The following is a 27,726-nucleotide window of genomic DNA, read 5'->3' as shown; positions in this document are numbered from 1 at the left end:
TTTATTGAAATGCCCTCAAATGCAAGCATACAAACATATGTATATCTCAATCCTAATATTAAATATAGTTCTTATATAAATATTTATCCATAACATAAAACAAAACCAAAAATTAATATATGTTAGAGCTACTCAAAGTGGCTCTAATTTGCATTCATTATAATCTCATGATAATGTTTACATTGATTATAACAATTCAAAATGCTTCAGCAAGGTAAAAATACCAGCTTAGAACCACAAAATATGTGGACATCATCTTTGAACATATCATCCAAAAAGTACAAATGTTTTAATTTAATATTTATATTGAGCATTGATTTGCTTAAATCTCTTAAAAGATCTCTTAAACATGCATACAAGTGAATGGATAGATCTTGTGTGGGTTAACCTGTAGGTCTATCCTACACAAATTGAAGAGAACTAGACTTGGTAACTATGGGGATCATATGGATTTCCATGGAAACCAGAGGATAAGTCAGAGAGGATCTATATAAAACACTGAATGTTTTCCTGCAGTGTCTCATCAGAGACCTAACTCTCCAGCTGCTGAATGCAACAAGACAAGGAAGAGCTCAAGTCATAAAATAAATCAAATTTGGGTTTCAGTCACTTTCAAAGTGCAAGCTTTTAGTTGCATTTGGCTTAGCGCACTGACAGGTCCATGAGCAAAATAAACAGACAAAAACTACCCAGAGTCAAAAGATAGAAATAAACACTTAGAGCTATTGCTTAGGTTAAGACAAACAAACAAACAAACAAACAACAAAAATAAAACCCACCCCAAACAAATCCCCAGGTGCTTTCAAGCGCTCTCAATGCCATTCATGTGAAGGCACCCAGCAAGATTCCTGATTTTCAGTCATTGTCCAGAAAGAAAAAAAGATTGGTTTACCTCATGTAGGTGTTTTCTCACTGCAGAAAGTGATTTGAAATCACAAATATCTTGTCTTGCTGCTCCTCTCTGGACAAAAATTCCTGAAGGAAAGTGACAATTTAGACACTAATTTTGAGTATTTTTAACATTATAAATGTACATAATCCCTTCTTGTACTAAAACATCATGTTTATAGTTTTTCTGTATAGTAAGAGATGGAGACAGTTTCTTGTGCAAAATCTCTGTTTGTATTAAAATTAAATTTGTGCATAAATGCACTTGTACAAATACATAACTGAATATAAATACAGATGGCTTAATGATTTTTCACTGGTCTTTGACTTGTCCACTCTGCTCAATCTTCCTTTTTTTTTCCTATAAAATACATGTATTTTAGCATATGACTTCTTTTTTGAGTCTCTATTACTCAAAAGGAGTAAGGACTATGAAGTAATTAATTAAAATAAGTTAAAAGAGGATAACTTATTTAGCCAAAAGTTCAGAGGGTGATATGACATTTCTTTGTATACAAAGAAAAGATTTGAATTGGAATTGGGGTGACATGTGTGTGATTCAGCAAAGCTGATGTACACAGAAATGCCTACATACCATTGTTTTCTGTATTAAACAGGAAGGAGTTCCTCCTTATAAGACATCTTTAAAGAGATAGGCTCTGTCTAGGCTGGGTTTTCTATATTTTCTTGATTTATTACCTCCAGGTGAGTTTCCTCTAGGAAAGCAGTATTTCAGATTTGTGCCTTTAATGGGATATCCATTCAAGAGGCAAGGTAAATGTTTTCAGGAAATAAAATAGAGTAGGGCACAGTGACTTTTGGAATTTATGCCATCTCCCTTTCGCAGCAGTAGTGACAAGCAGACTTCTGCTCCAGAGTTTCCATGAGGTCCTCTGCTTACATGGCACACTTTATTTTAATGACAGCTTCAGACTGACTTTAGAGCTTTATCCTGCTATCACTGCATTTAATGGAAAGTTGGAATATTGTGGTCTTTCAACATCAGCTATGTTTGCTTAAAGACAATCACCAGAGGACTCTGAGGCTTGTTATGAAATAGTGATGCCAAGGCTGACTTTAGGCATATAGTCTCTGACATGAGGAAATTTTGTGCAAGTAGAACCTATTCTCTGTTTTCTAGACTGATTTCTGATAGGTTCACTGTGCTCTGATTTGTTTGTCTTTTTTTAATGCATCGTAGCTTTACCTGTAGCACTCTGGCTAGCCTCTACAAATCATTTTCTACATGTTCTTGGAAAAGTATCAAATCCAGAAAGGAGGTTAATTAACCTTTGCGGTCAAGCTGATAAAGCACAAAACTTATTTGCAGCAGTTACGCTGGCTAAATACAGATGGTTAATCTTGATGAGGACATTAGCCATCAATATGTCCTTTAAGCTTTTACTTCCCTCTAAATATCATTTTGGCTGTGATATCTCCCCTGCTATGAAATTTGAGATAGATGGAAATTCCTGCGAGGTTTCTGAGGCATGCAGTTTGAATCTCTGAATATTTCTGCCAAAAGAATAAGAAATCTGATGTGCTGCTCTGGCCTCATTTTGCTGTTGGAATGATGATGTTACTGGCATAAGTGTGCTGGTGAATTCTCTTAGGAATCCTTTTGGATGAAAGGCATTATTCAAATGTAAATTTTAACTTTTAGCAGTATCACTTGTAATTTTAGATTAGGAATTATATGAGCAGATGTTGAATAGGCTGGCTAATTCTCATTGAAATGCAGGGCATAAGGTAACACTGCACAGACCTGGTTTGAGTCTAGAACAACAGGAATTCAGGGAGGCCAAGAGTTAAAAGCAATAAATACTGGAAAAGACAGGCAAGGTCTGTAGATGTCCCTGCCTGCTCCCTTATCTTTTTTAGGAAAAGAAAAAAAGAAAAAAAGAAAAAAGCGACATCATGAAATAAGCTGTTTCTTGTCTTTTTTCAAAGCCTATCACATTCCCAAGGAGTCTTTCTACCGTCTTCATCAGTTTTGTTTATGGTTTTAAATTTTCCATGAACTTCCACAACTTTCTTGGTAACATGGCTTCCAGCGGGCCACATTTCCATCAACTCCAGGAGCTGCTGCTCAACATTCACTCATTTTGCACCACTGACAACAGGATGCTTCTTGTTCTGCCATGTGTTTGAAAAGACCTGATTTGTTCTAGGGTTGAGTCTTTTTCTGTGTTCCTTAAGGATGCATGCACTGATTTATGAGCACAGGACTCCAGACAATCTGTGTGCCAGAACTGTTCAGTCCCATTTTGGAAGTAGATTAGAGCCTCACTTCAATGCCCAGCCTTTTTGCAATTGTCAAAGAATGAAGATCACTTAGAAGTCACCTCTACTGATGTTCAGAGCTAGTTTGTTTTGCCTTCTACCAGCCACCCTCCCACCTTTACATCCAATCCTGTATCCTGTATTCTGTATCCTGTATCTGTCCTGTATCCTGCACTGAAACACACATTTTTAAAGTCAGCACCAAAGATTCCTGCCAAAGGCCAGGAGAAGCCAAAGGGGCTCTCCTTGACATCTTGTATCCATTCCTGTGGGGAACATTCCTGCAGACACTTGATTCTCCTCCAGAGATCTCTCCACTCAATATAGAATGTGAGAGATGGTATGCTGAGAGGTCAGGAGCCTGGAACAAGAAATTGTGCAAATCCTGTCCACTGGCTTTCTGGGTTAAGTTGTGCACGTGTGGTGACTCCAACAACACAGACACCAGCTGGAAAGCCAGCAGCAGACAGGTCAGTCTGGGACCCAGAGGTGACCAGATCTCCCACCATGGTCAGGCTGCACTGCTGTGTGGGGTCAAGTAAAAAACCTCAGGGTTGAGATGAAAGGCAGATAGGGGCCCAAGGCCAACATTAAGGACAGTGTAACTTCAACTACAGCTGCAGTTTTACTGACATAGCAGAACTATGTAAAACTGTAAGGGCACACGTACACAGATTCTTCACTGAATGCTTTCAGTGGGTCACTCCAGTATTTGCAGTGATTTAGCTTTAGGCAAAGCAGCAAGGTGCTATCTTCCTCCAGAAGTTTTCCCAGGTACTAACCTGTACTGTTGACACAGACAGGAAAAAAAATGCTGGTTTTTCATTTCCCTTAATCTTGCTAATTTGTGATGTTAGACAGCTAGGGAAAAAATAAACCAGAAAGAGAATGAAAACTACCAAAATAAAAGTATCTGCTATCTAACCTGCATCGCTCTCTGCATTTCCAGCAGAGACACCTCCCCAGTAATAACACTATCTCACATTGATTCAAGGCCTTTCACGCACTGTGACTTCACAAGCTGTTTTAGGAATCCAGTGTGGAGAGGTGATTTCCATTTATAGGCAAGGCAGAGAACAGAGAAACACTGCAGAACAGAGGATAACTGTTGCACTCTATTTAGCTGAAAATTTAAAGCAAGATTTCTAGCCATGAAAATTCCTCCAAGCTGTAATCAGACCACCATAGGATTAGTAGATCTCCTTTACTAAATTTACCTCTGATCATCAATTTTTATCCATACAACTGTTCTTTCAGAAAAAGGCCATCCTCTAGTTTTATGTATGATGAATGTAAGCAATGGCCTAATACTGGGATAAAAGGTGAATGAGTCACCTACTGAATTGTTTATACCACACATTAAGGGTCTCTGAAAGGCGCCATTCACATGCAAAATGGTTCAGATTGTGCTACAAGTCTGTATCCAGCAAAAGAAAGTACAGGAAGCACAGATGCTGTACTTGCTCACTGGCATTGGAAACTAAAGAACGAAAACATCAGAAATCTTGCTAAATTCAAGTCTTGCTCTCAAGTGTCTGTATCTTCAGAATCCCTTCAAAACCCCTTTGTGGGTTTAAAGTTTTCATTGTGGCTCAGGTTTAAAACACAGTGAGGTGAAGTGGAGTGTTTCCACTGATTTTATTGACATTTTTATCAAGATGACCACCAAGACTAAGATTTTGCTGTATTTTCCATTGGAAGAAATGAGAAAGTATGTGATTTTGTACACACATTGCTGACTTTTCAGTGGATTTGAGCCAGTGGTCATTGCTTGTCTGATTTTTGACTTTTAAAAGTCAAAACTCCTGGCATTTTTAGCTCCTGCTTTAGTAGAAAATACCAATTAGATACGTGGCAAATTACTCTAAGAGTTTTCAGTAATGTTCCAAATTTTTTAAGTACCACTGACATAGTAAAAGTGTACCTAGGAATGTAGAGATAATCTTGAAGATAACTGGTATTACCCCACTATATTAAGTAATTAAACCTTAGAGACCCCGGAAGAAGAAAGAGAAATATAATCAAATCTACCTTCTAAAGACCTTTTCCTAATCTCTCTTACTGGCATTTATTTTGACCAACATACACAGCCATATAATCTCTATGAATATTTACTGAGGCCTTGCTGTTGTTTCACTGTTTTTACCTAGACAACAAGATTCATGGAAACATTGACAAATCATAATCTAATCACAGATGAGATACTGTAAACGAGCTTTACGTGACTGTACTGGAGTGGCTGAACAGGTTTTGATACGTGTCTGTACACCTCTGAGTGCTTTATGGGGACATCCCATTAGATTTGCATCCACAAGGGCAATCTTTTTATTGGTTTGAGAACTTCTTACAACAACCAGTTCCTACTTCACGTCAGCAAATTGCTCTTATAATTGTTTTATCTATCTATCTATCTATCTATCTATCTATCTATCTATCTATCTATCTATCTATTTGCCTCAGTTTAGAAGAGCCTTTATTGTTTGGGGGTTTCTGTTTGTTTATTTTTATATCTCAGATAAAAGTAACAGGATGCAACCTCCTCTGCAACCATGCTGATCTGTTTTCACAATGGATGTTCAGGTGTCTGCTTGTGTTTGGCCCAAGACTGACACATTTGTATAGCCCAGTTCCTCAGACCTTTACTTCCTTGAATAGCACCTTCTTCAAAGCCAGTTACTGTGCTTTGATTTCAGTGAACAGTTTGTACCTGGCTCATTTGTTGGCCACACAGCTACTTATTGATCAGTCCCTTTAATATGTTACCAAACCAGGAGCCAAGAGCTGCTCTGTCTACATTTATACACAGATTGTCCTGCTAGCTGTGCATCAGGAAGATGGAAAGGGATTCAAACACAAGGCGTTTTTTTTAAAGCTAATGAATGCTGCAGTATTATCTGTGTTAGAGGAGTTTCTCTTTTCTGTCAGCCAATTTTAATCAATGTTTCTCAAATCCTAAGTGAAAACCAGGAGTCTGAAACATGCTCAGAGAAGGTGCAGCCCTGGGGAAATTGCTGCTTGAGGAAGCAGCAGTTCAAGTCCCTTTGGCGAAAACCTCAAAAGTATGATAAATATTTTATTCAATTAGTCAAAAATATAAGGAGATATGAGTATGTCCACAAACACTGAGGAAGCTTGAGTCTACCTATTGTGAAAATAATGTTTTAATGTATATTATTAATCATCAAAATAAAATATAAATAATCACAAAAACCTAGGTAATTCAGTATAAATTATCTCTGTTGCAGCTCATTCAAATTTCTTGGATTATATAGAAACAGGAAAAAAGTCTAATGTACAGTATAATCTTTGTAAAATCTTTGAGAGGGTCTGGCAGTACTACACTCTGTACAGAGCCTCTTCTCTATGAGGACTGAGACCACAGCTTCTATGATAAAGTTAATCCAACTTTCCTTTCAGTACAATGCTACGAATCATTTGCATGAATAATACTCTGAGAGAGCCTGTTTCTGACCAGGCATTGCGAAAGGAAGCATAGGCATCTGATTCAAACATTGCAGATATCAAACAGGGCATAAAATGAAATACACCTCTTTCCCTTTGTCTAATTAATTTCATTCTAGAAATACTAGCCATATCCATAAACTGTTACCATTATTGCAGGTCTTTTGGGAGGTGCTGCTGTACGTCATACCCTTTTCATTCAATATTGTTAACGTAAAAATACGCAACACAATGTAGTGAGCTTTGTTATGGTTACTAAAGATAAAGATCTACACATTCACCCCCTGCCTTTTTTTTAAGGCACGTTTGGCCTCAAGGTTCCGTTCCTCCACGAATGGGTCAAGGGGGTAAACACTGTGCCAAAGGGAAAATAGTCTCTGTGCATGACAACCTATAAATGTCATGCATGGCCAGAGAAGCAAGGGAGAAGCTGTATTTCCCACCTACACTTCAAGCTCAATGGGTCACCAGGTCTGGATCTGGCTCATCTGGTTTCCAACAGCACAGAGTAATTTGTAAAGCTCCATATTAAATCACTGCAGTACAAAGAATTTTTAACAAATATCCAGAAGTCTATAATGCATATTTGGCTTCATCACACAGAATCTGAAGCACAGACTACAATGATGGTGTAGGCATTCAGGATGAATCCACTAATGGTGGTGGGTTCAGGATTTTCTTGGAATATGTGAAATATGTTCACCCCATATAAAGTAAATAGTAAAGATGCAATACAGATAGAAACCCAGTGACCAGCTCAAGAGTTGTACAGTGAGGAGTAAAGATACACAGATGAAGTTCACTGCCCCAGTGAACTTTACTGCAATATCTACATAGGTGGAAATTCATTATTCATAAATATGTAAAATAATTTGTCCTTTTTATAAATAATTAGTTTATCTGGCTTGTGGACCTGTTCATGTGGAGAAATTCCCATCACTTCAGTTAAGAAAACTAGTGGGCCATGTTCTCCTGTGGCATGGTTTGTCTTTCCTGCATTAGTACAGTCCACAGTGTGATCATGATTACAGCGGGATAGAGATACTACATTCTATTGTGAGTGGCTCCCCCTTAAACACCCTGAACACAGCACATGCATAACACTCACATTGTAACCGTGCTACATTTTCAGTTCTGGTAAAAGCATGTGACTTCTGTGCACAGACAAAGCAAACGTGAAGCAAAGCCAACCAATCAAACCCATGTAAAATACATATATGTAAAGTAAAATAAGCAATGTTATGAGGATAAAAACATCATGTTGCAGAAGCTGTGGAACAAGAAGTCCTGGCTTCTCTGCTAAATAGCAAGAGTTGACCTTATAAATCAATATTAGCCTTTCTTTTAATAGCAACAGTTTTTCTTTTACTTCATGGGGTTTGCAGGAATTTAGGGCCTCTGGGATCACATACTTGCCAGATTCCATGGAAATCATCCACCAGCTACAGGTGTTGTCTGGGAACAGCAGGTGAATAGGCAGACAGATCCATAGTACATCACTGGATGACTTTAACTGCAACGTAACCTGAAGCAATAAGAGTTTATTCAATTCCATAGACAGTTGGAAGCAGTGGGGTTTTATACTCACTTAAATGTACATTTGTTCAGTATTCAGCTTTTCTGTTCCTTCTTCTGTTCCCAAGCCCAGTATATAAGTGATATGGAGCACCACAACCAGGGGTAGGAAAAGACCTTAGAGATACAGAAGCTAAAATGCCCATAGTGCAGCTGAATCTCCAGAAAGGCCCTGTGGCTTTCAGCAATCTGTTTTCCAGCAGGTTCTGCAGCAAGGCAGGGGTGGCAGCTGCTGAGCAGTGAGGTGTGGTGCTGATGCCCAGTTTTCCCTGCAAGCCTAAGGTTCATGCAGAGAAGCAGGGAAGCAAGATAGCAGTAAAAGGTTTTTGCTTTGCCTGTGAATGTTGTAACCCCAAGTATTCCTCCCACACCAAGCTCTTTGTACACTCCTGGGCAGTGAATTTCATTGACCTATACAAAGAGTCTTTTTACCTGGAAAATCACCCAGTGAGCTTCCCCATCCCTATAGGATGAATTGCCTTGTAGTACAAAGGAATGGTGCAAAAATGCTTCCTGGAGAAGGAAGGAATGAGTCTCCCCAGCAAAGGATGCCTGCAGTCAGCTCTGCGCCATGTGTTTTGTACTCCTGGTGGGTGCATCTGTTCCACACTTCCTTTGTTTCCAGACAGTACCAATGATTAACATTGTCACAGTGACAATGATTAACTGCTGTATCTTGTCTGTAATATGACATCTCCCTCCCAGCATCCACTTCAGCCTCGTGTGACACAGGAACGAACACAACCCACCAATGAAACACACTCTTTTCATCCCTTCTTCAACAAACACCTTCCATTCCTCATTTGTTTCAGAAATGTAGAAGGCAAAGCATCTTCCATGTGGGAGTTGCAGGCTGACACCATTTCGTGTTCTGTCATCTGAGACTCAGTTTCAATTGAAAATCAATTAGAAGTATTTAGGTTTTTTAAATAAAAGCTACAACTTTACCCTGCCAATGAGTCATAACTCCAGAATACAGAAGTAATATTATTTTAAAAGTCTACTATCATTCCCTTGATTTGGGATTTTGACTTTGAAGAATTGTAGCAGGTCTCAAGAATGAAGCTGTGCAGAGGTGCTGCACTTACTGCCTAAGGACATGTATTGCTGAGGTTACAATTAATAGAAAGGGAGGAATGATTTTTTCTGGTCAATACATAACAGCCTTTCTAGTAAGATTAAAAAGATCTTGTGCAATTGCCAAGTGGCTTTTTTTTTTTTTTTTTTCCTATGTCTGTGTGAACATTTTGAGCATTTTAAGTGGTTACTTGCTAACATTAGCAATGCATCTCACTGGGAACTGGTGGTCACTGCTGACACAGTGACCTTGGACTTCCATCCAGTGACAAACAAAAGGAAGGAAATGACCACATGGACAGCATGGCTCTATTTCTGACGTCATCCAAGTACAAAAATTATATCAAGGAGGACTGCAGGGAAAGGATCAGAATACAGACTGATTGAACGTAACAGCAGCAGACCTGTATTTTCTTTCAAGTGGGTAGTCTCTGTAATAACTTTGAACGATATGGTTCACAGCTTTGCTCCTTTCTGTCTGTTTTTCAACAAATAAAACTAAACTAAGAATATTTGCCTACAGCTGTCACCAGAACTCAAATACTTTAACTTGATATATACTATGTATACATAGTTACCGATTTAAGACCTCCAGGTCCTGAAAGTGTGTCATTCCATCAGTCCAGTGATTGCAGTGTAAGTGTTAAAGCTGATGAAGAACAAAAGGAAAGTTTTTTTGCCAAATTGATTAAATAAAAGAAATTTGGAAATGCAAAGGAAACCTTAGTTCTTAAACTAGCTCATGATGCTTTAAAAAAGTAGCCTATTCCCATGCAATGCATGGGATGTTATTAATAGGTGAGTGAAAGAGCAATTTTTAATATCAGTATCATGTTTCAATACAATCACAATATTTATCACAGTATAATAGGAATTATATTAAGCAGTTCTAATACTCCAGAATCTTTCAGTAGTAACATCATATCACAACCCTTCTTCCTTTCATATTCAAAATTTTTTGCTTAAGAGAAGCAAGAATAGCAGGTATTGGAAAGGAAGAACTATTTCATTAGTTGTCAGGGTTTATATTGGTTCTGTATTTTATTGGTTAACATTATAATTATACCACTTGTAGTACTAATATCACTAGAAACATAATGCCAAATATTAACTTTGTGAGTGTCTTGAAAAATACTGCTGGACTTAAAAGGATATTTGATCCTAAAATATCTTTGCTGTGCAATTTATAAAGATTTCAATCTTACCACATGAATGTACTGCAAGATTAATTTCTTGTATTATTCCTTGAAAGGCAGTCATGTGACTGTTCCGATATTAAAGTAAACCACAATATACTTATTTTATTCTCATGTTCAAGGCTCACACCTTCTTTTGTCTGTTCAAGCAATTGTGCAGCTTTTATCAAGGCCTCCCAAACACTTACTGGTTTCTGTTTGCACAGCTCTGTGGTCATTAGAGTTAGAAGTTTAATACAGTGAATAAATACCTCTCAGCTGAATGCCTTCCACATTCAGGTACCTGATGTATTAGAGCCTGACACAGTTCTTATTTTGGATGTGCATGTCTTCAACATTGCATCAGAATTTTTTCTTCTCAGAACTGTGTTAGGATCTTCAGTGAGGACACCAAAGGAGGCCTTATTGAGCTCACGTCATATGAAAAACTGATTTAGCCCTGATTTGGAAGGATGTGTGAGTGCACAGTAAATGAATAGAAGTGCTATTCAGAAATGAATAGAACCACATTATGGAAGGCTCTTTTTGCCTAACTTTGAGGATCTGAAGTTTGAGCACATAAGACTTCACAAATGCCTCACTTCTCCATCCAACTCACCCCAAGAAAGTGGTATAATTTCCTAGAGCTGTCCATCTTCCTCTCTGAACTAACAGAGATCTATATGAAACCATAAGGCCAGAGAGATGTCTTCAGAAGGCTCAGCTTAAGTGAGTCTTCCTAAACGTGACAGCACATATCCTTAGAGATTTTATCTTAAGCAAAAAATAAAACAGGCACTTTCATAAATCAGCTGTAGCAGCATGGGCTACTTTAGATGCCTGTGACACAGGTTTTGTGGAATGTCTGCCCTTGGCTGCTGCTGGAGTGAAAGCAGGGTAGACATGCCTTTAGGGAAAGGGATGCCAGTTTATCCAGTGATTCATGCAAGGCGTTGAGAGCCCTGATGTTTTGACGATGACTGTGCTGATTGTAGGCTGGGTACCACTGGGCATGCACTGTTGAGTCCTACTTCAGTGTACTACTTGTTCTCTCTTTATAATGTCCTAAGTAATAAGAACAACTGAAAAAAAGCTGCGAACAAACTAGGCACTACATAATGAAAATCATCATGTTCAAGGCTCCTTCTGAAATTCTCAGATCTTGCATTAAAAAAAAAAAAAAGCTTTTTCTTGCTGCACATCAGTAATTTTTTCTCATATAAGCAATATAGTTAAAAAGGCAGCATAACATTTTAAAGTCATTGTTTCCCTTCCTTGGGCACTAGGTAGAAAGAATGAGAAACTATGCCTGTTTATCTGGCATTTATCTCAAACATGTGTGAGCTACCAAAAGTAAAAAGAAGTTATTTGTAGAGAACAAATATCTTTCCTTATCTACTTTTTCTTCAGGCCACTGAATCTTAACTGGCAAACAGAAATGGTTTTGTGGCTCAGTGACTTATCAGTCTTCATCAGAAACATTTATTTACAAGCTGTTTCTCAAAGTTGACTGTATTATACAGTAAATTCAAGTGTTTTATAAGCTAAGAGTCAGCACTTTAGCAAACTGATAAAACGTCATTTACATGAACAGTAGCACATCTATGCTCTTGACCCAACATGTTTACTTACAGATGAGGTATTAGTCCCAGTCTAGAGGTTTAGTTCACTACAGCACAGAATTACTTCTGAGACTGACAAAGCTAGCTCAATGTAGCCCCTGGGAAAAATACCAGGGATCCCCTTGGTTCAGTAGAGGTACAAACAGAGGTTTATACAGAGCATGCTGCACTGCCATCCCTCCTCAATCCTCATCCTGACCTTCCCCAGAATTACCAACCCCTGCTGCAAGCTTGACATCCCTGAGTCTCTACCGCTCATTTGGATTTTCTTCAAATACATGTATTTTCTTCTCTTTGGAAAGCCACTAAAGTTCCTTTAAAATAGGTGGGCTGTGTGCCAGCTGTATCCACAATGTGGTGAGATACTCCTTTTTGCTGTTTGCTGTGTGGTTTCTTGCACTTTCCTTGGAAGGCACTATTTGTCCTGTCGGTGCTGATGTCAACTTACGGGATTTGCAGGCTTGGCCCTGGAATTAGTATGACGCACCTCTTTGTAATTGTGCTCTTAATGTTCTCCTACCACAACTGCTTCACAGTAATTCCCAAAAAAACACAAAAGGGTTTCCTGGACTGCCAGCACTTGAGAAGACTATATGTGGAGTCTGCCAAAACCACTTCCTCTTATTCCAAGAGGAAAGATTATTTTGTACCCTAGAGAAATTAACTGGGCAGAGAGGGAAGAAGATTATGGGAGGTCAGAGTGTAGGTAAGAGGGACAGGACATTCCAGTCTATGGAATGTCCTTTACTTTAGATTCAGTTTAGGGTTCCTTTCTCCTTGAGACACTAGCAGTTTTCTTTAATTCTGAAGAATTGTCTAATCTAGAGAGCTAAAGGATAGAAATTATTACCTTTTATATCTCTTGCCTTAAAAACATGCAGATCAAAGCCATATAGACTGAAATAAATGTAGTATGCAAACTGGCATACAAAATTTTTGTGCACAGAATTTATTACAAACACAAGCCTATCAAGACTTTGAGATTAAAAAGAAAATAATAATGAGAAAATGGAAATCCATCTTGAAAAATTAATCTAACAAAAAAAATCCAGTCCATTGAAATCTTCATATTTTTTTTTAATTTGAGCAGGAAAACTCATTTATATTTCTCATTTCCCCCTGTATTCAAATTAAATTCCACCTTCCTACTGTTTCTTCAGTGATGCTAATGTTCCCAAGTTCCAACATAAATAGTTGGTCTCTTTCTGCTCATCTAGACATGGTCCAGCAGTACTTTAACATGCTTTCCAGTTTATCTGCACGGCTTTGTGAGCACATTTGATGGCAGAGGTACTCCCCTACTTGTCTCAGTGTTACAGACTTTCTTTTTAGTCAAGACATCTTCTAATACAGATATAATATTTACTACATCCTGTACATCTCTTCCTCTTATAGCCATGGTTAAAAATTACCTTAATAGTCACAAACCCACAAAATTAGGACCAGGAAAGAGGTTGTACTTTCCTGTTACATAGTTTCTCCATCAGCAGCAAACCCTGACAAAACCTCTCAGTGGGGAGTTAAACTTTGACATGGAGCATATCTCCATTAAACATTTAGAGTTAGGGAATTAATGGACCATATCCTTATCCCCCATTAGCTAAAAATCTAGTAAGCCTAGTGAAAATGAGGGTGCTTGATAACAATTGCAGATATATTCTGTTCCAGTACCTCCTTCAAGACATGCCCATTTTGTCTACTTTTAGACAGGAAGGAGGTAGCAAGGCCATATAGGCTTGGAAAGAACTCAAGGATTCCTATGGACCAAGAAACTATTTCACTATGTAAAAAAAAATAAAGTCAGAGGACAACTGGGTAAAGGCTACAGAATTGCATCCACATAGGCATGCTGGATATTAATTCCTTTTTTTATATATCTTTATTTCTTTTTACTTCTCTCATGTAATTTTTGCAGTTTGCAATTGTTGAGCTTATTTTCTTCTCAGTAACTTGCATCTGTTGCTCATTCAAATTTCCAGATAAAAAAAAAAAGATTGAAAAGAATAATATAAATAAGGTTATTACTATTTAATAAGTGAGTCAGTTACCTGAAATACAGAAATAGGGAGGCATCAGCTATGTATAAGTCAGTAAGGCAAATACAATCTTGGGCTTCACTACATTAAGAAGATAAATGGCATTAGTCACCTCCTACCAGAAATTCATTTACTCAAAGTAAAACTCATCTCACTATTAGCTTTCCTAATTTTTGATAAGTAGACAGTCCTTTTTTTGGAAAAAGAGACTAACTCTTTTGCTTACCTTCCTCAATCCTTTTTTTTTTTAAGAAAATAAACCTTTCTCATAAAGGCCATAGCTTATTAAAAATCCAAAATAGGGAAAATGGAAGGAAACATGACCAATTTTGAGAAGCCAAGTGTGTAGAGGGATCTGTGACTCATTCTTTGAAACTGTAAACTTCAGAATTTTGTTCTGGGAAGAAAAACATACAATCCATGTACTACAGGTTTTGGTTTTTTCTTTCTCTTTTTATTTCTATTTCAGTTTTGAAACAGCTTTCTTAATATTTTGAGCTACCTCCAAATTTTCCCATTTGTCCTCAGTCAATTGTTCTCGAGCATACTTTGCTCCTTGCCTCTTCTCCTAAAGAAGGAAGACCAACAACCCTAGGCCATTCCTACCATTTGCCCTTTCCCACCTCTGAACATCACAGGCTGTCAGACTATGTGCTCCACTACTGTGCTAATGACGAGGGAGCTGTAGTTCTAAATGAAAATCAGGACACCAGATCTAGAAGTATCTCCTGGAACACTAATGAATTTACTGGAGACTGAGAAGAGAACTGAAGGAGATAGTGCTGAACATCACCCATGTTGAAGTTGTAGAGTTGAAATAGTCCCTGAAGGTGAATGAAAATAAAATAAATTGTATGATTTCCCTTTTTGTTGTGAATGAAACACAGCTAGAGGCTTCCTTCTTGGCTTCTGAAGGTGAAGGTGTCCTTTACAAATACACAGCTTTGCAGAACCAGGAAGAGACTCTTGAATACTCATTTCAGTGTACACTTCTGGTAGGGCAACCCAGCATCTCCTCCCTGCCACCCCCAGGAGCACCGGACAAAGACCAATAACTCATGCGGTATAATACAACATGTCACATAAGTTGACAAATCCACCAGAAGAACTGAGTCTTGCATAGCACTTTGATAAATCATTCATGAACAGATTTTCTTTCACCTTTGCATGCGGATTAAGGAGAAGGGAGTAAAGGGGGAAATGTAGATGTCACATCAGGAACAGCATGAGTGAAAAGCATGAAAATTCCCCATCTCACTTGCCCAATTTGTCCAGGGAAATGCATGCATTTGATAAGGTGTGTCTGTTTGCTGCCTTTTCCACCTGACATGCAGACAGAAATGCCTGCATCCTGCCCCCTCTCCATCAAAAATTTGACTGAGGAAATAGATACTCTTTGCCTACAGGCTTTCAAGCCTAAACTCCAGACAGAGAGTAGTATCACTTCCTGTACACTATGAGGAAGACACAGAAGTCCCTTTTTCCTGAAAATGTTGGTCAATGTGACTTAACTTTCAGGCAGAAACATGTGAAAGGGGGCTGTTTCTTGTACAAGGCAAGGAGGGCTGATGCACTGTGCTGTTCAGGTTTTTGCTCGGATGAATGTCATGGTAGTTATGTTCATGGATTTTACTTGAGAAAAGCTGCCTGGGAGATCAGCAGGGGCTGCAAGAACCTCTATGCTGTTCCACCTCTACCACAAGTGTCAAGTCTTGACCAAATAAAGACCAAACATCTGTGCAAAGATCCTAACCTCATGACCTCAAGAGAAAACTGAAGAACTTACTGAATACTGAAGAAACCATTTTGAAATTAAGATTTAACAAGTTAGCCAAAGAGAGAAAAAACCATGAAGTTCAGACTGAATTTAAAAAGGAGGAATAGCAGTTCAACAAAGTACCAGGAGCAAAGACCTGAAAGCAGGAAGGTGATCAAAGCTCTCAAAGTCAGACAAGCGAAAACATTATCCTGGTGTGCACAGCTGGCAAAACTGAGAAAAAGAGCCACTTCAGACAACCAGGATGCTCTCAGGCTCAGAGGTAACAAAGAATGGGGAAGAAAGGGCAGTAGAGCTGAAAATGCCTTCATGACTCACAGCAACTGGAAAGTACATGATTACATAAGAGAAGGAGAGGAAATGGCCTCAAGTTGCGCCAGGGGATGTTTAGATTAGATATTAGGAAAAGTTTCTTCATGTCAAAGGTTCTCAAGCATGGGATCTGTGGTGGAGTCACCATCTCTGGAACTGTTTAAAAAACTTGTGAATATGGCACTTGAGGACATAGTTTAGTGGTGAACATGGTGGTGGCGGTGGGTTGACAGTTGGATTGATGATGTTAGAGGTTTTTTCCAACCTTAGTTGGAAACCTTTCAGTTCCAGGGAAAAAAAATTTTTGAACAGTATTTCTACAACCATTGGACCAAATAAAAACTCATTTTTCAGAGGGTTCTGTCTTCTTGTTCCACTGAAGCTTTAACTGAATTACACTAAATGGAATTTTAATTGAACTATACTAATGTTATTACTTCAAGCTAAGAGATCATGAATGTGCCAGCTTCCTGTCAGAATATTCATCTCATTGGACATCATGGAACTCACCCATCAGGTCAGATGCTTTAGAATGTGTGAGGCAATGGAGCCTTGTTTCCAACATATAAACATTTTGATGTTCAGTTCTCATGTTGATTCCCTGTGCAGTAAGGGGTAAATTAATATTGAAGATTTTCATGAAGTAGAAAGACTTTAACGAAGATATCTTAATAATGTTTCTTTCTTTAACTTGGCTAACTAATTCCTCTAGCTTTACAGAAACTTACATAAACTTGACGCATCTAGTCATCTGCCAGATTTTGGCCAGATTGGCCAAAGATGCAGAAAGTATTTTTCAGGACAGACAGATGTTTAGTCTAGGGAATACATTATGATTGTGTAATACATATAGTATAAATAAGTGGTATAGTAATAATTTAAAGACTGGATCTTTTCTACTAACTCCCAGTGGTAAAGGCTTGAGTGTTTTGACTGACCAGGAATATTTATTTCTTGGACACTTTCACAAGACTTTGGCAAGTGCCCTTACCAAAGAGCAGGTCTGTGTGTACTCACTGCTGCTTCTGGAAAACACTGTTTCTGCAGACAGGGGTTGGCCTGTGTTCAGCAAGGCCAGAAAACACAATCGGTTTTTGAATGTTCACAGGATCAAACATTTGCACAGCTAGCATATTACTTCAGAGGGAGAGAAAAAAAAAAAAGTGAAAGCATTTGTAGGAGACAAAAACTGGATAAGAACAGAGTGTGTATAATCGTGTCATGATTGCCACAGCTTCTGGACTCCAATCCTCTAGTTTTGATTAGCATTTCCCTACTGCTTAATTCCAGAGCAAATAAAATGGTCTCTGTTCTCAATGATTTGCTGCTTTCCCTATAAAAGTACATCGACCCTCATTGCTTGCTAACAAGGTCCCATGCCAACTCTTCCCTGATATTTACTTCTTGCAAATAGAAAGTCTTTGTGTCTGAAATAATTCTAGTTCAGTTTACACTGGAATGTCTCTGGGGTCAGTCTATCACACACAGCTGATAACAAGTAAAAGGTATGCCCTGGATGGCTCATCTAACTTAATGTGCTTACCACCTCCTCTGGACATTTTGCCCAGGATAAATCAGATAGTACATCTTCTACCAGTCATGGCCCAAGACTGCATTTCAATGCACTATTAAGCAACTTGTGATTCATGCAGAACCATGGTAGGATAGGTAAACCTGAAGGATTTCTGGCCAGTACCAGACTACAAGTTTATCAGTGTAACCATGTTACACTGGTTATTAGGGAAGTCTTCTTACAGCACATGCCAGTATATTCCCCCATGCCTTTCCTTGTACATATATGAGAATATAATTACATGTGTCTATTAGGTACGATATGGTATGATGTGATATGATTAGTGTAATCACCAGGGTGCCTGGTCCTAACTGCATGAGATAGTATCCTTGCCATATGTCATTGCATCCTGGTACAATTCTGGGCAGGGCACATCATTATGGCATTTGTCCCCCAGGTCCTATGCACAGACTGGTGCACAAATAGCTAATGATTTATTTTATCACTGTCTTTCATGTTCCAGAAAGTTCCTACACTCTTTATTGTCAGGCATGGCTCAGATATCCCAGAGGAATAAAATATTATAGAATCATAGAATGGGTTTGATTGGAAGGGACTCTAAAGATCATCAAGTCACAGCCATGGGCAGAGATATCACTCACTAGACCAGGTTTCTCAAAGTCCCATCCAAACTGGTCTTCTTGAACACTTCCAGGGGTGGGGCAACCCAGCCTCTCTGGACAACCCGTTCGTGTACTTCACAACCCTTTGAGTAAAGAATTTCCCCTTAATATCTAACCGAAACCTACTTTCTTTTAGTTTAAAACCATTGTCCCTTGTCCTGACACTATCTGCTTGTGTAAGAAGTCCCTCTCCAGCTTTCTTGTAGGCCCCATTTAAGTACTGGAAGGTGTTCCAAGCCCTTCCCAAAGCATTCTCTTTTCCAGGCTCAACAGCCCCATCTCTCTCAGCCTGACTTCCTAGGAGAGTTGTTCCAGTCCTGGGATCAACTTAGTGGCTCTGCTCTGGACTCATTCTAACAGGTTCATGTCTTTCTTGAGCTGAGGTCCTCAAACCTGGACACATGGGGTCTCACAAGGGCAGAATAGAAGGGGAGAATCACCTAGACCTAAAGGAGTTGTGAAGGATTTCTACCAGAGGAAACTGGATCTCAGCTCTTGAAGTAAAACTGCAGTCAAATGGCAAAAGTCAGCTCAGTAACACTTGAGGAACAGGTTTTAAACTGATGGGCTTGAATCTGTAAGAAAACCTCAAACTGCCAAAACAAACAAATGAAAAAAGAATAGCCACAGTGCTTTCTGGCTTGTCTGCATGCTAGACAGGGTGGAGGCAGACTTATCCTGAGCTCCAATGCCCCACCAAGGGTTCCCAGCACTGCCTGGAGCTCCTGCTGCCACCAGAAAACATTGCTGGTTAGCCAGGAGCAAGACCTCTGCTATCTACACCAGTGCTATCAGACGTTTTTGTTGTTCAAACTGAAATAGAAGAAATGGACCCATCTCCTTCCTGCCCAGCACTTTGTTAACGACCCTGTTAATGAAAGATTAGAATCCAAAGGGGAGCAACAAAAGGAGAACCAAACTATAGAAAGTAAACTACATGGCATTCATTTCCCATAGGTGTTTCCATCCTTGGAAAAGGAAACATAAGCCCTAACAGTATGCCTCACAATACGTATCAAATTTTCCAAAACTTTGTGATAGTGATGTGTGACAACAGTTACACAGAGGGAAGGAAGGGTTTGGCCATGATGTGGTAATATTGAATGTATGTATTTTATGATCTACAGTTACAAGATTATTTAGACAAGGAAAGCATTGCCTCCAGCTCTGGATTTAGGGATTTTTCTCAAATTTGATATAAATAACTGATGTTGCTGGTCAGAGAACTTATAAACCAGCATCTTGATGTGTTCTTGAAAATGAAATTTCTACATTACTTCTTTTTTTTTTTCTTTTTTTGGCTTCTAAAAATGGCAAAAATATGAAAGCCCTAAGGACACTCAAATGAAAAATGAACCCTCTGACACCAAGTCTTTAAAGAATGGATCCCTACAAGCAGATGGGCCCCACCTTGCAGCAAATTGGACAAATAAAGTAATTTATCTTTAGGTGCAGTAAGCATCATACAAAAGTTTGCCAAAGGCTGGATAATTCCATAAAGCTGCTCAACAAGAAGCCAGAATTGATTAGAAATGAAAGGTCTCACACCACCACCCTGAGTACTCAGCTCTTAATCAGGTTATCAGGCAGTAAGACTTTTCTTAATTGATACAGTCTTTTAGCAAATGAGGGTGTTATCTCATTGGTGAGGTCATAAAAAGTGAGTCACACAGAGTCAATAGGATATCTAGCACAAAGGCAATGGTACGAACTAGAGGCTAAAGATACTGCAGGTACTGTAGGTGCTGTTTACTTACAGGCAACTACTAAGTGTTGTCTCCCTTCAACCTTCAGAAAAAGCTGTTGTAACCTCATTTTAAGCTGTGCCTACTATTCAGAATAATTCTGCTTATCGTGTTTTGATATTGTTGCCTTGGCAATGCTGTGGGACATTCTGAACCCAGAGCCTAATTTCTCATTTTCAATTGCCCCAGCTGGGATTTTAATTTAGCTAAGTGGAATGCATTCTCTGAGCACTGAGCTCTGTGTGGTTAAACTGGAAATGAACTCATATTAAGAAAAGAAAAATGAACACTTTTTCATTTTCACTTTTCACAAGTGTTTTGCAGTTTTACCAAATTTTTACCTTAAGAATAGCTGCCAGTCAGAACTGCATTTCTTATCTTGGAGATCTCTGTGGTGGTTCCACAATTCATATCTGAATTATTTTGTGACTTTTGGCAAGCCTTGGCTTTGATTTTCTTCCACTCTTAGGTACCTAAGTCTTCAGTACTCTTTTTTGTATTCTTGGATGAAAACCAGTGCCTTCTTAGCTTTCTTTTTTTTCCCTTCTTTTCCTATAAATTAAGAAAAAATTACTCCAGAAACAAACCCAAGGAATTTGGCTACCTCCTAGAAGACTCCTAGCAAAGTCCATTCCTAAAAAATTCTCCCATACTAGTGCCATCTTCCTGTTGCTAATGCTTTAAGCCCCAGAAAACAATGCACTGTGTTAAAAGAGCTGATCATGAGAGCAGCACATAAAAGATTTTGTTTCTGAAATTAATTTTTAACCCAAACCAAAAACTTTTAAGCTGATCAAAGCATCTTGTGCACATATAAGAAAGATTTAGTTTCATTTTCAAGTCACTAATAATGCTTTTAAGCATAGAATTACTCAAATTCAGAAAGCAGAAAGATAAAAATAGATAGAATATCTAAATATGGAAGGGACCCATAGGGATCACCAAATCCAACTTATGAGCTGGACTTAGTGCATTGGTGATGGTAATTAGACACTTCATCCATCAGGCTTGAATTTCAGCCTGGAGGGCAGAAGTGCCCAGTTTGTTGTTAGGGTGTGCTGGGTTTCACTGTACAGCACCCCTGGCACACTGAGTGCACAGAGACTCAGCTTCACTGTCCTGTTACAAACCTCCAGTGTGGTTTGCCAGGCACACTGAGACTGTGGCTTCTCCCACCTTTCTTCTCTCTTAGTTACTTAACACAGTACTCTGGTCAGCTGCATCAAGTGCAATGTTTTATCCTGTGCCAGAAATGGTATTAAACATTACGTCTGATGGAGAAATTACTTCACTCTGAGAGCAACAAAAGAGTGACTGTAGCTGGAAAATGATTCCAACCTGTATTGTAAAAAGAATGACCAGAAAAACAGAAGCACCATCTCACACAGGCAATTAATAAATCTTAAACAAATCATGTCGATTAAAATTTTGCAAGGAAAAAAATCTTCCATTGTACCCTACAAAATGGTGTGAAGCATTATCTTCAAATAAGGTGAAAAACAACTAAAGACCATCCCACATCCTGCTAAAGCCAACAGACTGCAAAGAAAGCATTCACACATAACATAGGTGCCACAAATCCATAACTGTACTATCAGAGAATCTAAATAGTCTTAGGGGAGTGAGAAACCCTAGCCAATGATCTTCCTGCCATTGGGTTTGGACACCTTAAGGTAATACTGAATGAATTTCTACCCTCCCAGACAGAAGAAAATCCCAACTATCACTTTACTGCTGTTAGACCCATTCTGTCCAGGCTGCCCTCAAGAGATCAGGTAGTAGAACACTGCTCAAATGAGCGTGGACATAATTGATTAAAAAGACTGTGTGCAATAAAAAGAGAATTCTTCAGCTAAGAGGCTGAAAGTTTAATTTGAATGTTGCTTCTTAGCTTTGAAAGCTCCACTGTCCTTACAAAAGCACTTAAGCAAAGCCAGAAATTGATTCTGTATTTCATGACGCATCCCTAAGCACAGGAGTTCATTGCACCAGAGTAACTGTGTCATACTAAGACTAGTGTAGTAATAAATTTTAAAGAAAATTAGTTTACTTACTTGGCATATATGAGATAATAAATGCAGAGTGTGTTTTCCAAATGAGAACTGGATAATCTCTGGTTACGTGGGCTTATCCTGGTAATGAAGGGCAGATAGTGAACAGCTTAGACAAGTAATATTGAAATGTAAAGTCTTATTTCTACCAACACTCAGGCAACTTCAGGCCTTAGCTCCACTGACTGTAACTCACCATCTCCCAGCTGCTGTGGAGTACTGTTCAACCTGTGCTGCAGTTTAGTGGCTTCCTATTAGACAGCTACCATTAAACCACAACACTGCCTTTCAGAAAGGCAGCTCTTTATAGTCACGTAGAATGACCTAATTTCCAGATTTCCAAGGAGGTGAATGCAGCTAAGTTATTCAAGCTATATGCAGAAGATCACACTGTAGAGGTATTCAACCCACAGATTTTTATGATAGCATCTTTTTGCCAGCAGAAAAGCAATGGGTGTGGTTTTGGAGAATTTTAGGTAAATTCTGAGCTCATTGCCTGATGAGAAGCCTGTGTTAATAACCCTTGCAGTGGTAAAGCCATTGCTGAAGGCATCAGCAGTGTCGTGGCTAGCTCAGTTGCACAGTTGTAGCCATCACCAGGTTCTAGGCTTGCTGCCTTCTCCCAGCTGGCCTGTTCTGCAGCAACAATGAAGAGTCACAAAAGTCAGCTTCAGAGTTCAGAGCAGACACTTGGGGGACCAAAGTCCCCTGGAAGTTAAGGGGAATCAAGCAAGGAATCAAACTCCTTCTGGGGAATATTTACAGCATCAAACTTGACATCCTGCTATTCTTCCCTAGGGATACAGCTACAAGAACACAGGCACATGGTGTCCTTTGCAAGTGTCTGGCATTGTCTGCAGAGGCAGAAGGACACAAATTCTCCATTCATGATGCTAAGGTATCCCAGGATATCTAAAGGGGCACAAGTCTTTTTCATTTGCACTGTGTTCAGGCAACTAAATTCATCTGGGCTCTAAAGAATGATGTCCAAAATAAAGCTGTGCCTGGGGGTCCCCAGTGCTTCCAGAGGCAAGAAGATAACAAAGTGCTAAGGAATATTAGTTCAGTGAGACTGTGAGTTCATGACAGGGAGTCATTCATGTCTCATGAGTGAGACATCTGCTCTGTTCATCAAACAGTGAATTCCCATCGGCTTTGAAATCCCCTTTGACATGGGCAGGCACATCGATGGCTCACACTTGCTGAGCTTTAATTCTCCTCACAAGTACAGTCTGGAAAACTCTTTCTGTAGCCCCTGACAGAACTGCAATAATATCCATGGTCTTTTATATTTATCCCATGAAAATATAAATAAATTGCATCTACATTAACAAAGCTTGTAAAATGAAATTATAAGTATTCACAAAAAGCAAGCTAACAAGCAATACCTTTTCCCTTCCTTTATACCAATAAAATAATAAAAGTCAGTGTTCCAGTCTTTAACAAGTGGCAAATGGAAGTATCAATGAACAAACCCATAAGTAATTGTTTAAGAATAATCACTGGAAAAGGGCTTAAAATTTTTTTATAATGAAATTAAGGTAACTGAAATATTTTCATATTTGGTATAAAACTGGATTACTTCTGTTTTCAAACAAGAACAGCCCCCTTTTATTTTTTTAATCTGCAGGGCTGCTGCCTAACAAATGAATGTCTTGAGTTTTCATCCACAAACCTCTGCAGTATTGGCTACCGTGGAGAACAGGTGCCAGCTGTGGGACATCTCCAGTCTGCCCACCAGTCATGGCAGCCCTTATTTGGGTTATGGGGTCATGCAGATGATGTGAATCGATTCCACCACTATCACACCTGCCTTTATCAAGGCTGTGCAGCTCATCCCTTGTTTGTACATAAAGCATTGGGTGGTGTGGCTTTCGCTTCCTGCACAGCTGCTCCTTGTGTCTTCAAGGGAATGGAGCCAAATAAGAACAACCTTGGATGTGGACTGTGCCAACAGGATGTGAGTGTCCCACCTCCATGAACATCCTTCTGTTGCTGTTTCCAGAGAACCAATGTATGTTTACCATTGAGGAATGTTATTTGCCAGTGGCCATGGGCACAGACAAGCTGACCAACTGACTCCATGGTCCCTGAGTGCTGACACCAGCCATGCACAATTGAATCTTGTGATCTCCCAAAATGTGTCCACCTTCCTGTGAACCTGTGTGATGGGAGTCTTCTGCTGGTGGGCATGCCCAGGTGGATCACCAGTGGAGTCCCTTCAAGTATCACTAGAGAGAAGCCTTTGCTACTTAGAACTAAATAAGAATGAGCTCTTATTACTGACTTCACCAAGTCAATACTTGAACAAGCTGAGTCAATACTTTAAAGAGATGATTTTATACATAGAGCTGGTTAAATATATATATATAAAATGGAAAACTCAAGAAAACTTTTGTCTTCTCTGACAAGAAGTTTCTGTAATACATTTTATATGTTGTCAGAAATATAGAATTTTAAAACCTGAACTGGAACCTTGATTTGGGGCACAACAAAACCATCTGGAAAATGCTAACAATTCTGTTCCGTTTTTGGTGGGTTCATCACCTTCTCTCTCATGTGATCATGTGAAGGGTGGCTCGTGCCCACTCCCATGATGTCCCCCAGCAGTATGATGTGTTTAAGAGCAGACTATCACTGCTGGTACTCCCCTACTTGCTATCAGGAAGGGGCTGAATGGGCACACAGGAAGTAGCCAGAGCTGCCTTCCAATGGGCACACAGGAAGTAGCCAGAGCTGCATTCCTTGTTCACCATAGCACCTGCTTGGTCAGACTATGCTGCAAGAGACACAGGGTGGGCAGTAAAATCATGTAAGTAGCAATGGGAAGTAAAGGGAGGAGGGTTTGAAGGGGGAGAGAATGCAGACTGTTTATATGCTCATGTAGGCAGGGACATCAAATAAATATAATAACTGACCCAGACATTTGTTGATTTGGGACATCACCCAGAGTTGGATTTCAGCACCAATACAGGAAAAAGTCAGATTGTCTGACCCAATAAGTTTGAATGGGTTCCTATTTCTCTGGTTATTAACTGGCATCTGAGAGCTACTAAATCAGTAAATTGTTAGCATTTCTGGATCTGAACTCAACAAGCTTGACTTGCTCATCCAGTTACTGTTGCACATGCTTTGACATCAACTTTAGCAAGAAGGAGGATTTGAACCAGGAACTCCTATAAACAATTTTTCTTTGAAATCAGATTAGCAAGTCAGAAATGCCAAGTGATAAGACAAGACTTTCCTGCACAAGACTTCCTTTAGCAATCCTGAGTCAATGGCATTGGGAGGACATTAGCCTTCATACCCACCCTGCACAGGGTAGAAAAATTGATTCACTGTCATCATTGATTCATTGTCATCATGAAAGTTATAATATTAACTTTGCTTCAGCAAGCTATGGAATATAATTAGAGATGTATTAAAATTACACATACCATCCCTATTTATAAAAGGAAAAGGAAAAGGAAAAGGTATTATGCACGTGGAGGAAAAGTTTCCCCAAAATCTGGATTAAAAAAAAAAGGAAAATAAAAATAGAGGGAAGAAAATCAACCTGCAGTGTCTTTGTTTGCTGGTTTTGGCATTAAGGTCCTTTGCAGGCCAAAAGTGAGCCTTCCATGTGAATAGATGGAAAGCTTCTTCTTTTGGTGGGGTGAAGAGGTAGAGGTGGAGAGATGTTTCTTTTTTGGACCTGACTGGTCACTAGAAAGATCTTTTTGGAAAATATATCCTGGCATAATATTCCTGACTAGTTCTTGCAGTAGCAAACATTGTATAGATTGGAATAACCCAAGAAGGCCCCTGCTCTGAGGCATGCGCAGCTACATGTTGGCATCACACCTACAAAATACACTCTTTGGAGAGTCAGATACACTAAAGCCTGTGGTTCCTCATCAAGCTGGCACGCAAGATGTACTGAGAGAGGAGTACTTGGTGAGCATGTGGGAGGGCAGTTTCTCTTCTAAAAATAACAAGACAGTTTCCCTTTCTTTTCTTCTATTGAACCATAATAATATGGTCCATCTCAGACTCAGCACCTTTTTTGGGGATAGAACTCTAGAATGAAAAGTCAGATTGAAAGCAGGATATTATAAGTGATATAGGAACCTGAAAGTATCCAAACTGCTACCAGCAGAAGGGTAACCAATTAAACCTAGGAGTTTTTGTACTTATGTCTGTTCTTAAGGTCATTGTTAAGGTCACCCAGAAGATTTACATCACAAATATCTTCAAACCATTGCTATTACAAAAATATTACTGTATCATATCATATCTAGCATCTACAAAACTGGATGGGTTATTCTCCAAAAAGCAGTTTGCAGGCGGGTATTCACATGCATGTTGTGATCTCACAAAACCTCTCACACCTTACTTGTAGCATCTTAGCCAAAATGGAATCCAAGGAGGTGAAAAACCCAGTGTGAAATGCAGTCACTGGGTGTCTTAAATCCAGCAGTGACTTTCATGGTCCTCCTCTACTGACAGTGGAGAGAAGCACCCCCAGAACATCATTCAGCCCACCTAGAGACTGATTGGAACATGTAGCATAGCCCCAGCTGAGGTTACACCATTCTGTAGCAAACACCAGTAAAAAGCAGCATTCAGGATAAGCAGCTTCTGACACCCAACCCAGGAAGATCAGTGTCATTCCTTTGTCTTTATCAATTTTAATGCAAAGGAAGAAAACACATTATACTGCAGGAGAAATGGAGCCAAGCTCTGTACATCCAGTGTTTTCATACACAGGCTCTAGTTAGGGCTGTGATCTCGCATCACTGTGGTGGGTCATTACCCACAGGTATAAAGTTGCTTCTGTCAATATTTGTTCAAGTCTGCAAATAAATGGATTGCCTGAATGTATATGTCTCTGCAAAGATTTACAAGTTAGATTTGTCGTTATCAGATCATGGAGGGTGTAACACAAATTTGACCACAATCATTTCAAAGAGCTAACCTGGAATTTTACCACAGGTTTCAGAGTAATATCATCACCGGGACAGAGACAAGATCCAAAGGCATAAAATGAGTGCAGAGCAAACAAAAAAAACTGCTTATTTTACTTTTTTTTAGGTTTAGTATGCAATAAGTCAGATTAAATTAAAGTCAGTTAAAAGATTTCTCATCTGAAACAGTTTTAAAGATAAAAATGGCTTTGTGAGCTAATGTGAATGCACTTTCAAAAAACACAACTCCAAAGGAAATGAAAAGAAAAATCCTCAAGAGAAATTATGTTTTTCCTATTCTCGTTTTCATAAATGTCTAAAAGGTCAGGGAGGAGAATGTGCTGAAAATGTTAATTTGACACCCCTTACATATCTTTGCTATATATCTGGTGGAAAGGTGGTTTTCCACTCACTGTATGGATTTTCTTGCAGCAGTGGTTCCTACTTTAAAGTGAATAAAGGGAAAAGTGTGACAGAGTGAACAAAAGAGTACAGATTTTTTTCAATCATAACTGAAAAATGTCCTATAGCACCCACCTTATTAAGCTGTCATGGAAGCCAAGACTGTGTTGGATCATTAC

The 27,726-nt window shown here is 39.1% G+C and overlaps 1 long non-coding RNA gene across 1 annotated transcript; it reads right to left on the bottom strand.

The window, feature by feature from the left end:
- Window positions 1–889: 889 nt before the first annotated feature.
- LOC147652516 (uncharacterized) lies at window positions 890–27,726 on the bottom strand. Its single transcript, XR_015288698.1, has 5 exons — window positions 27,683–27,726; window positions 22,203–22,280; window positions 20,490–20,700; window positions 8,046–8,158; window positions 890–975 (listed from the first exon to the last, which is right to left on the bottom strand). It is a non-coding gene; the product is annotated as an uncharacterized LOC147652516 (long non-coding RNA).

Source organism: Cyanistes caeruleus, chromosome 6 (genome assembly GCF_971803275.1).
Source record: "Cyanistes caeruleus chromosome 6, bCyaCae1.hap1.1, whole genome shotgun sequence".
NCBI lineage: Eukaryota > Metazoa > Chordata > Aves > Passeriformes > Paridae > Cyanistes > Cyanistes caeruleus.
This window is presented reverse-complemented; position numbering and strand designations above follow the sequence as displayed.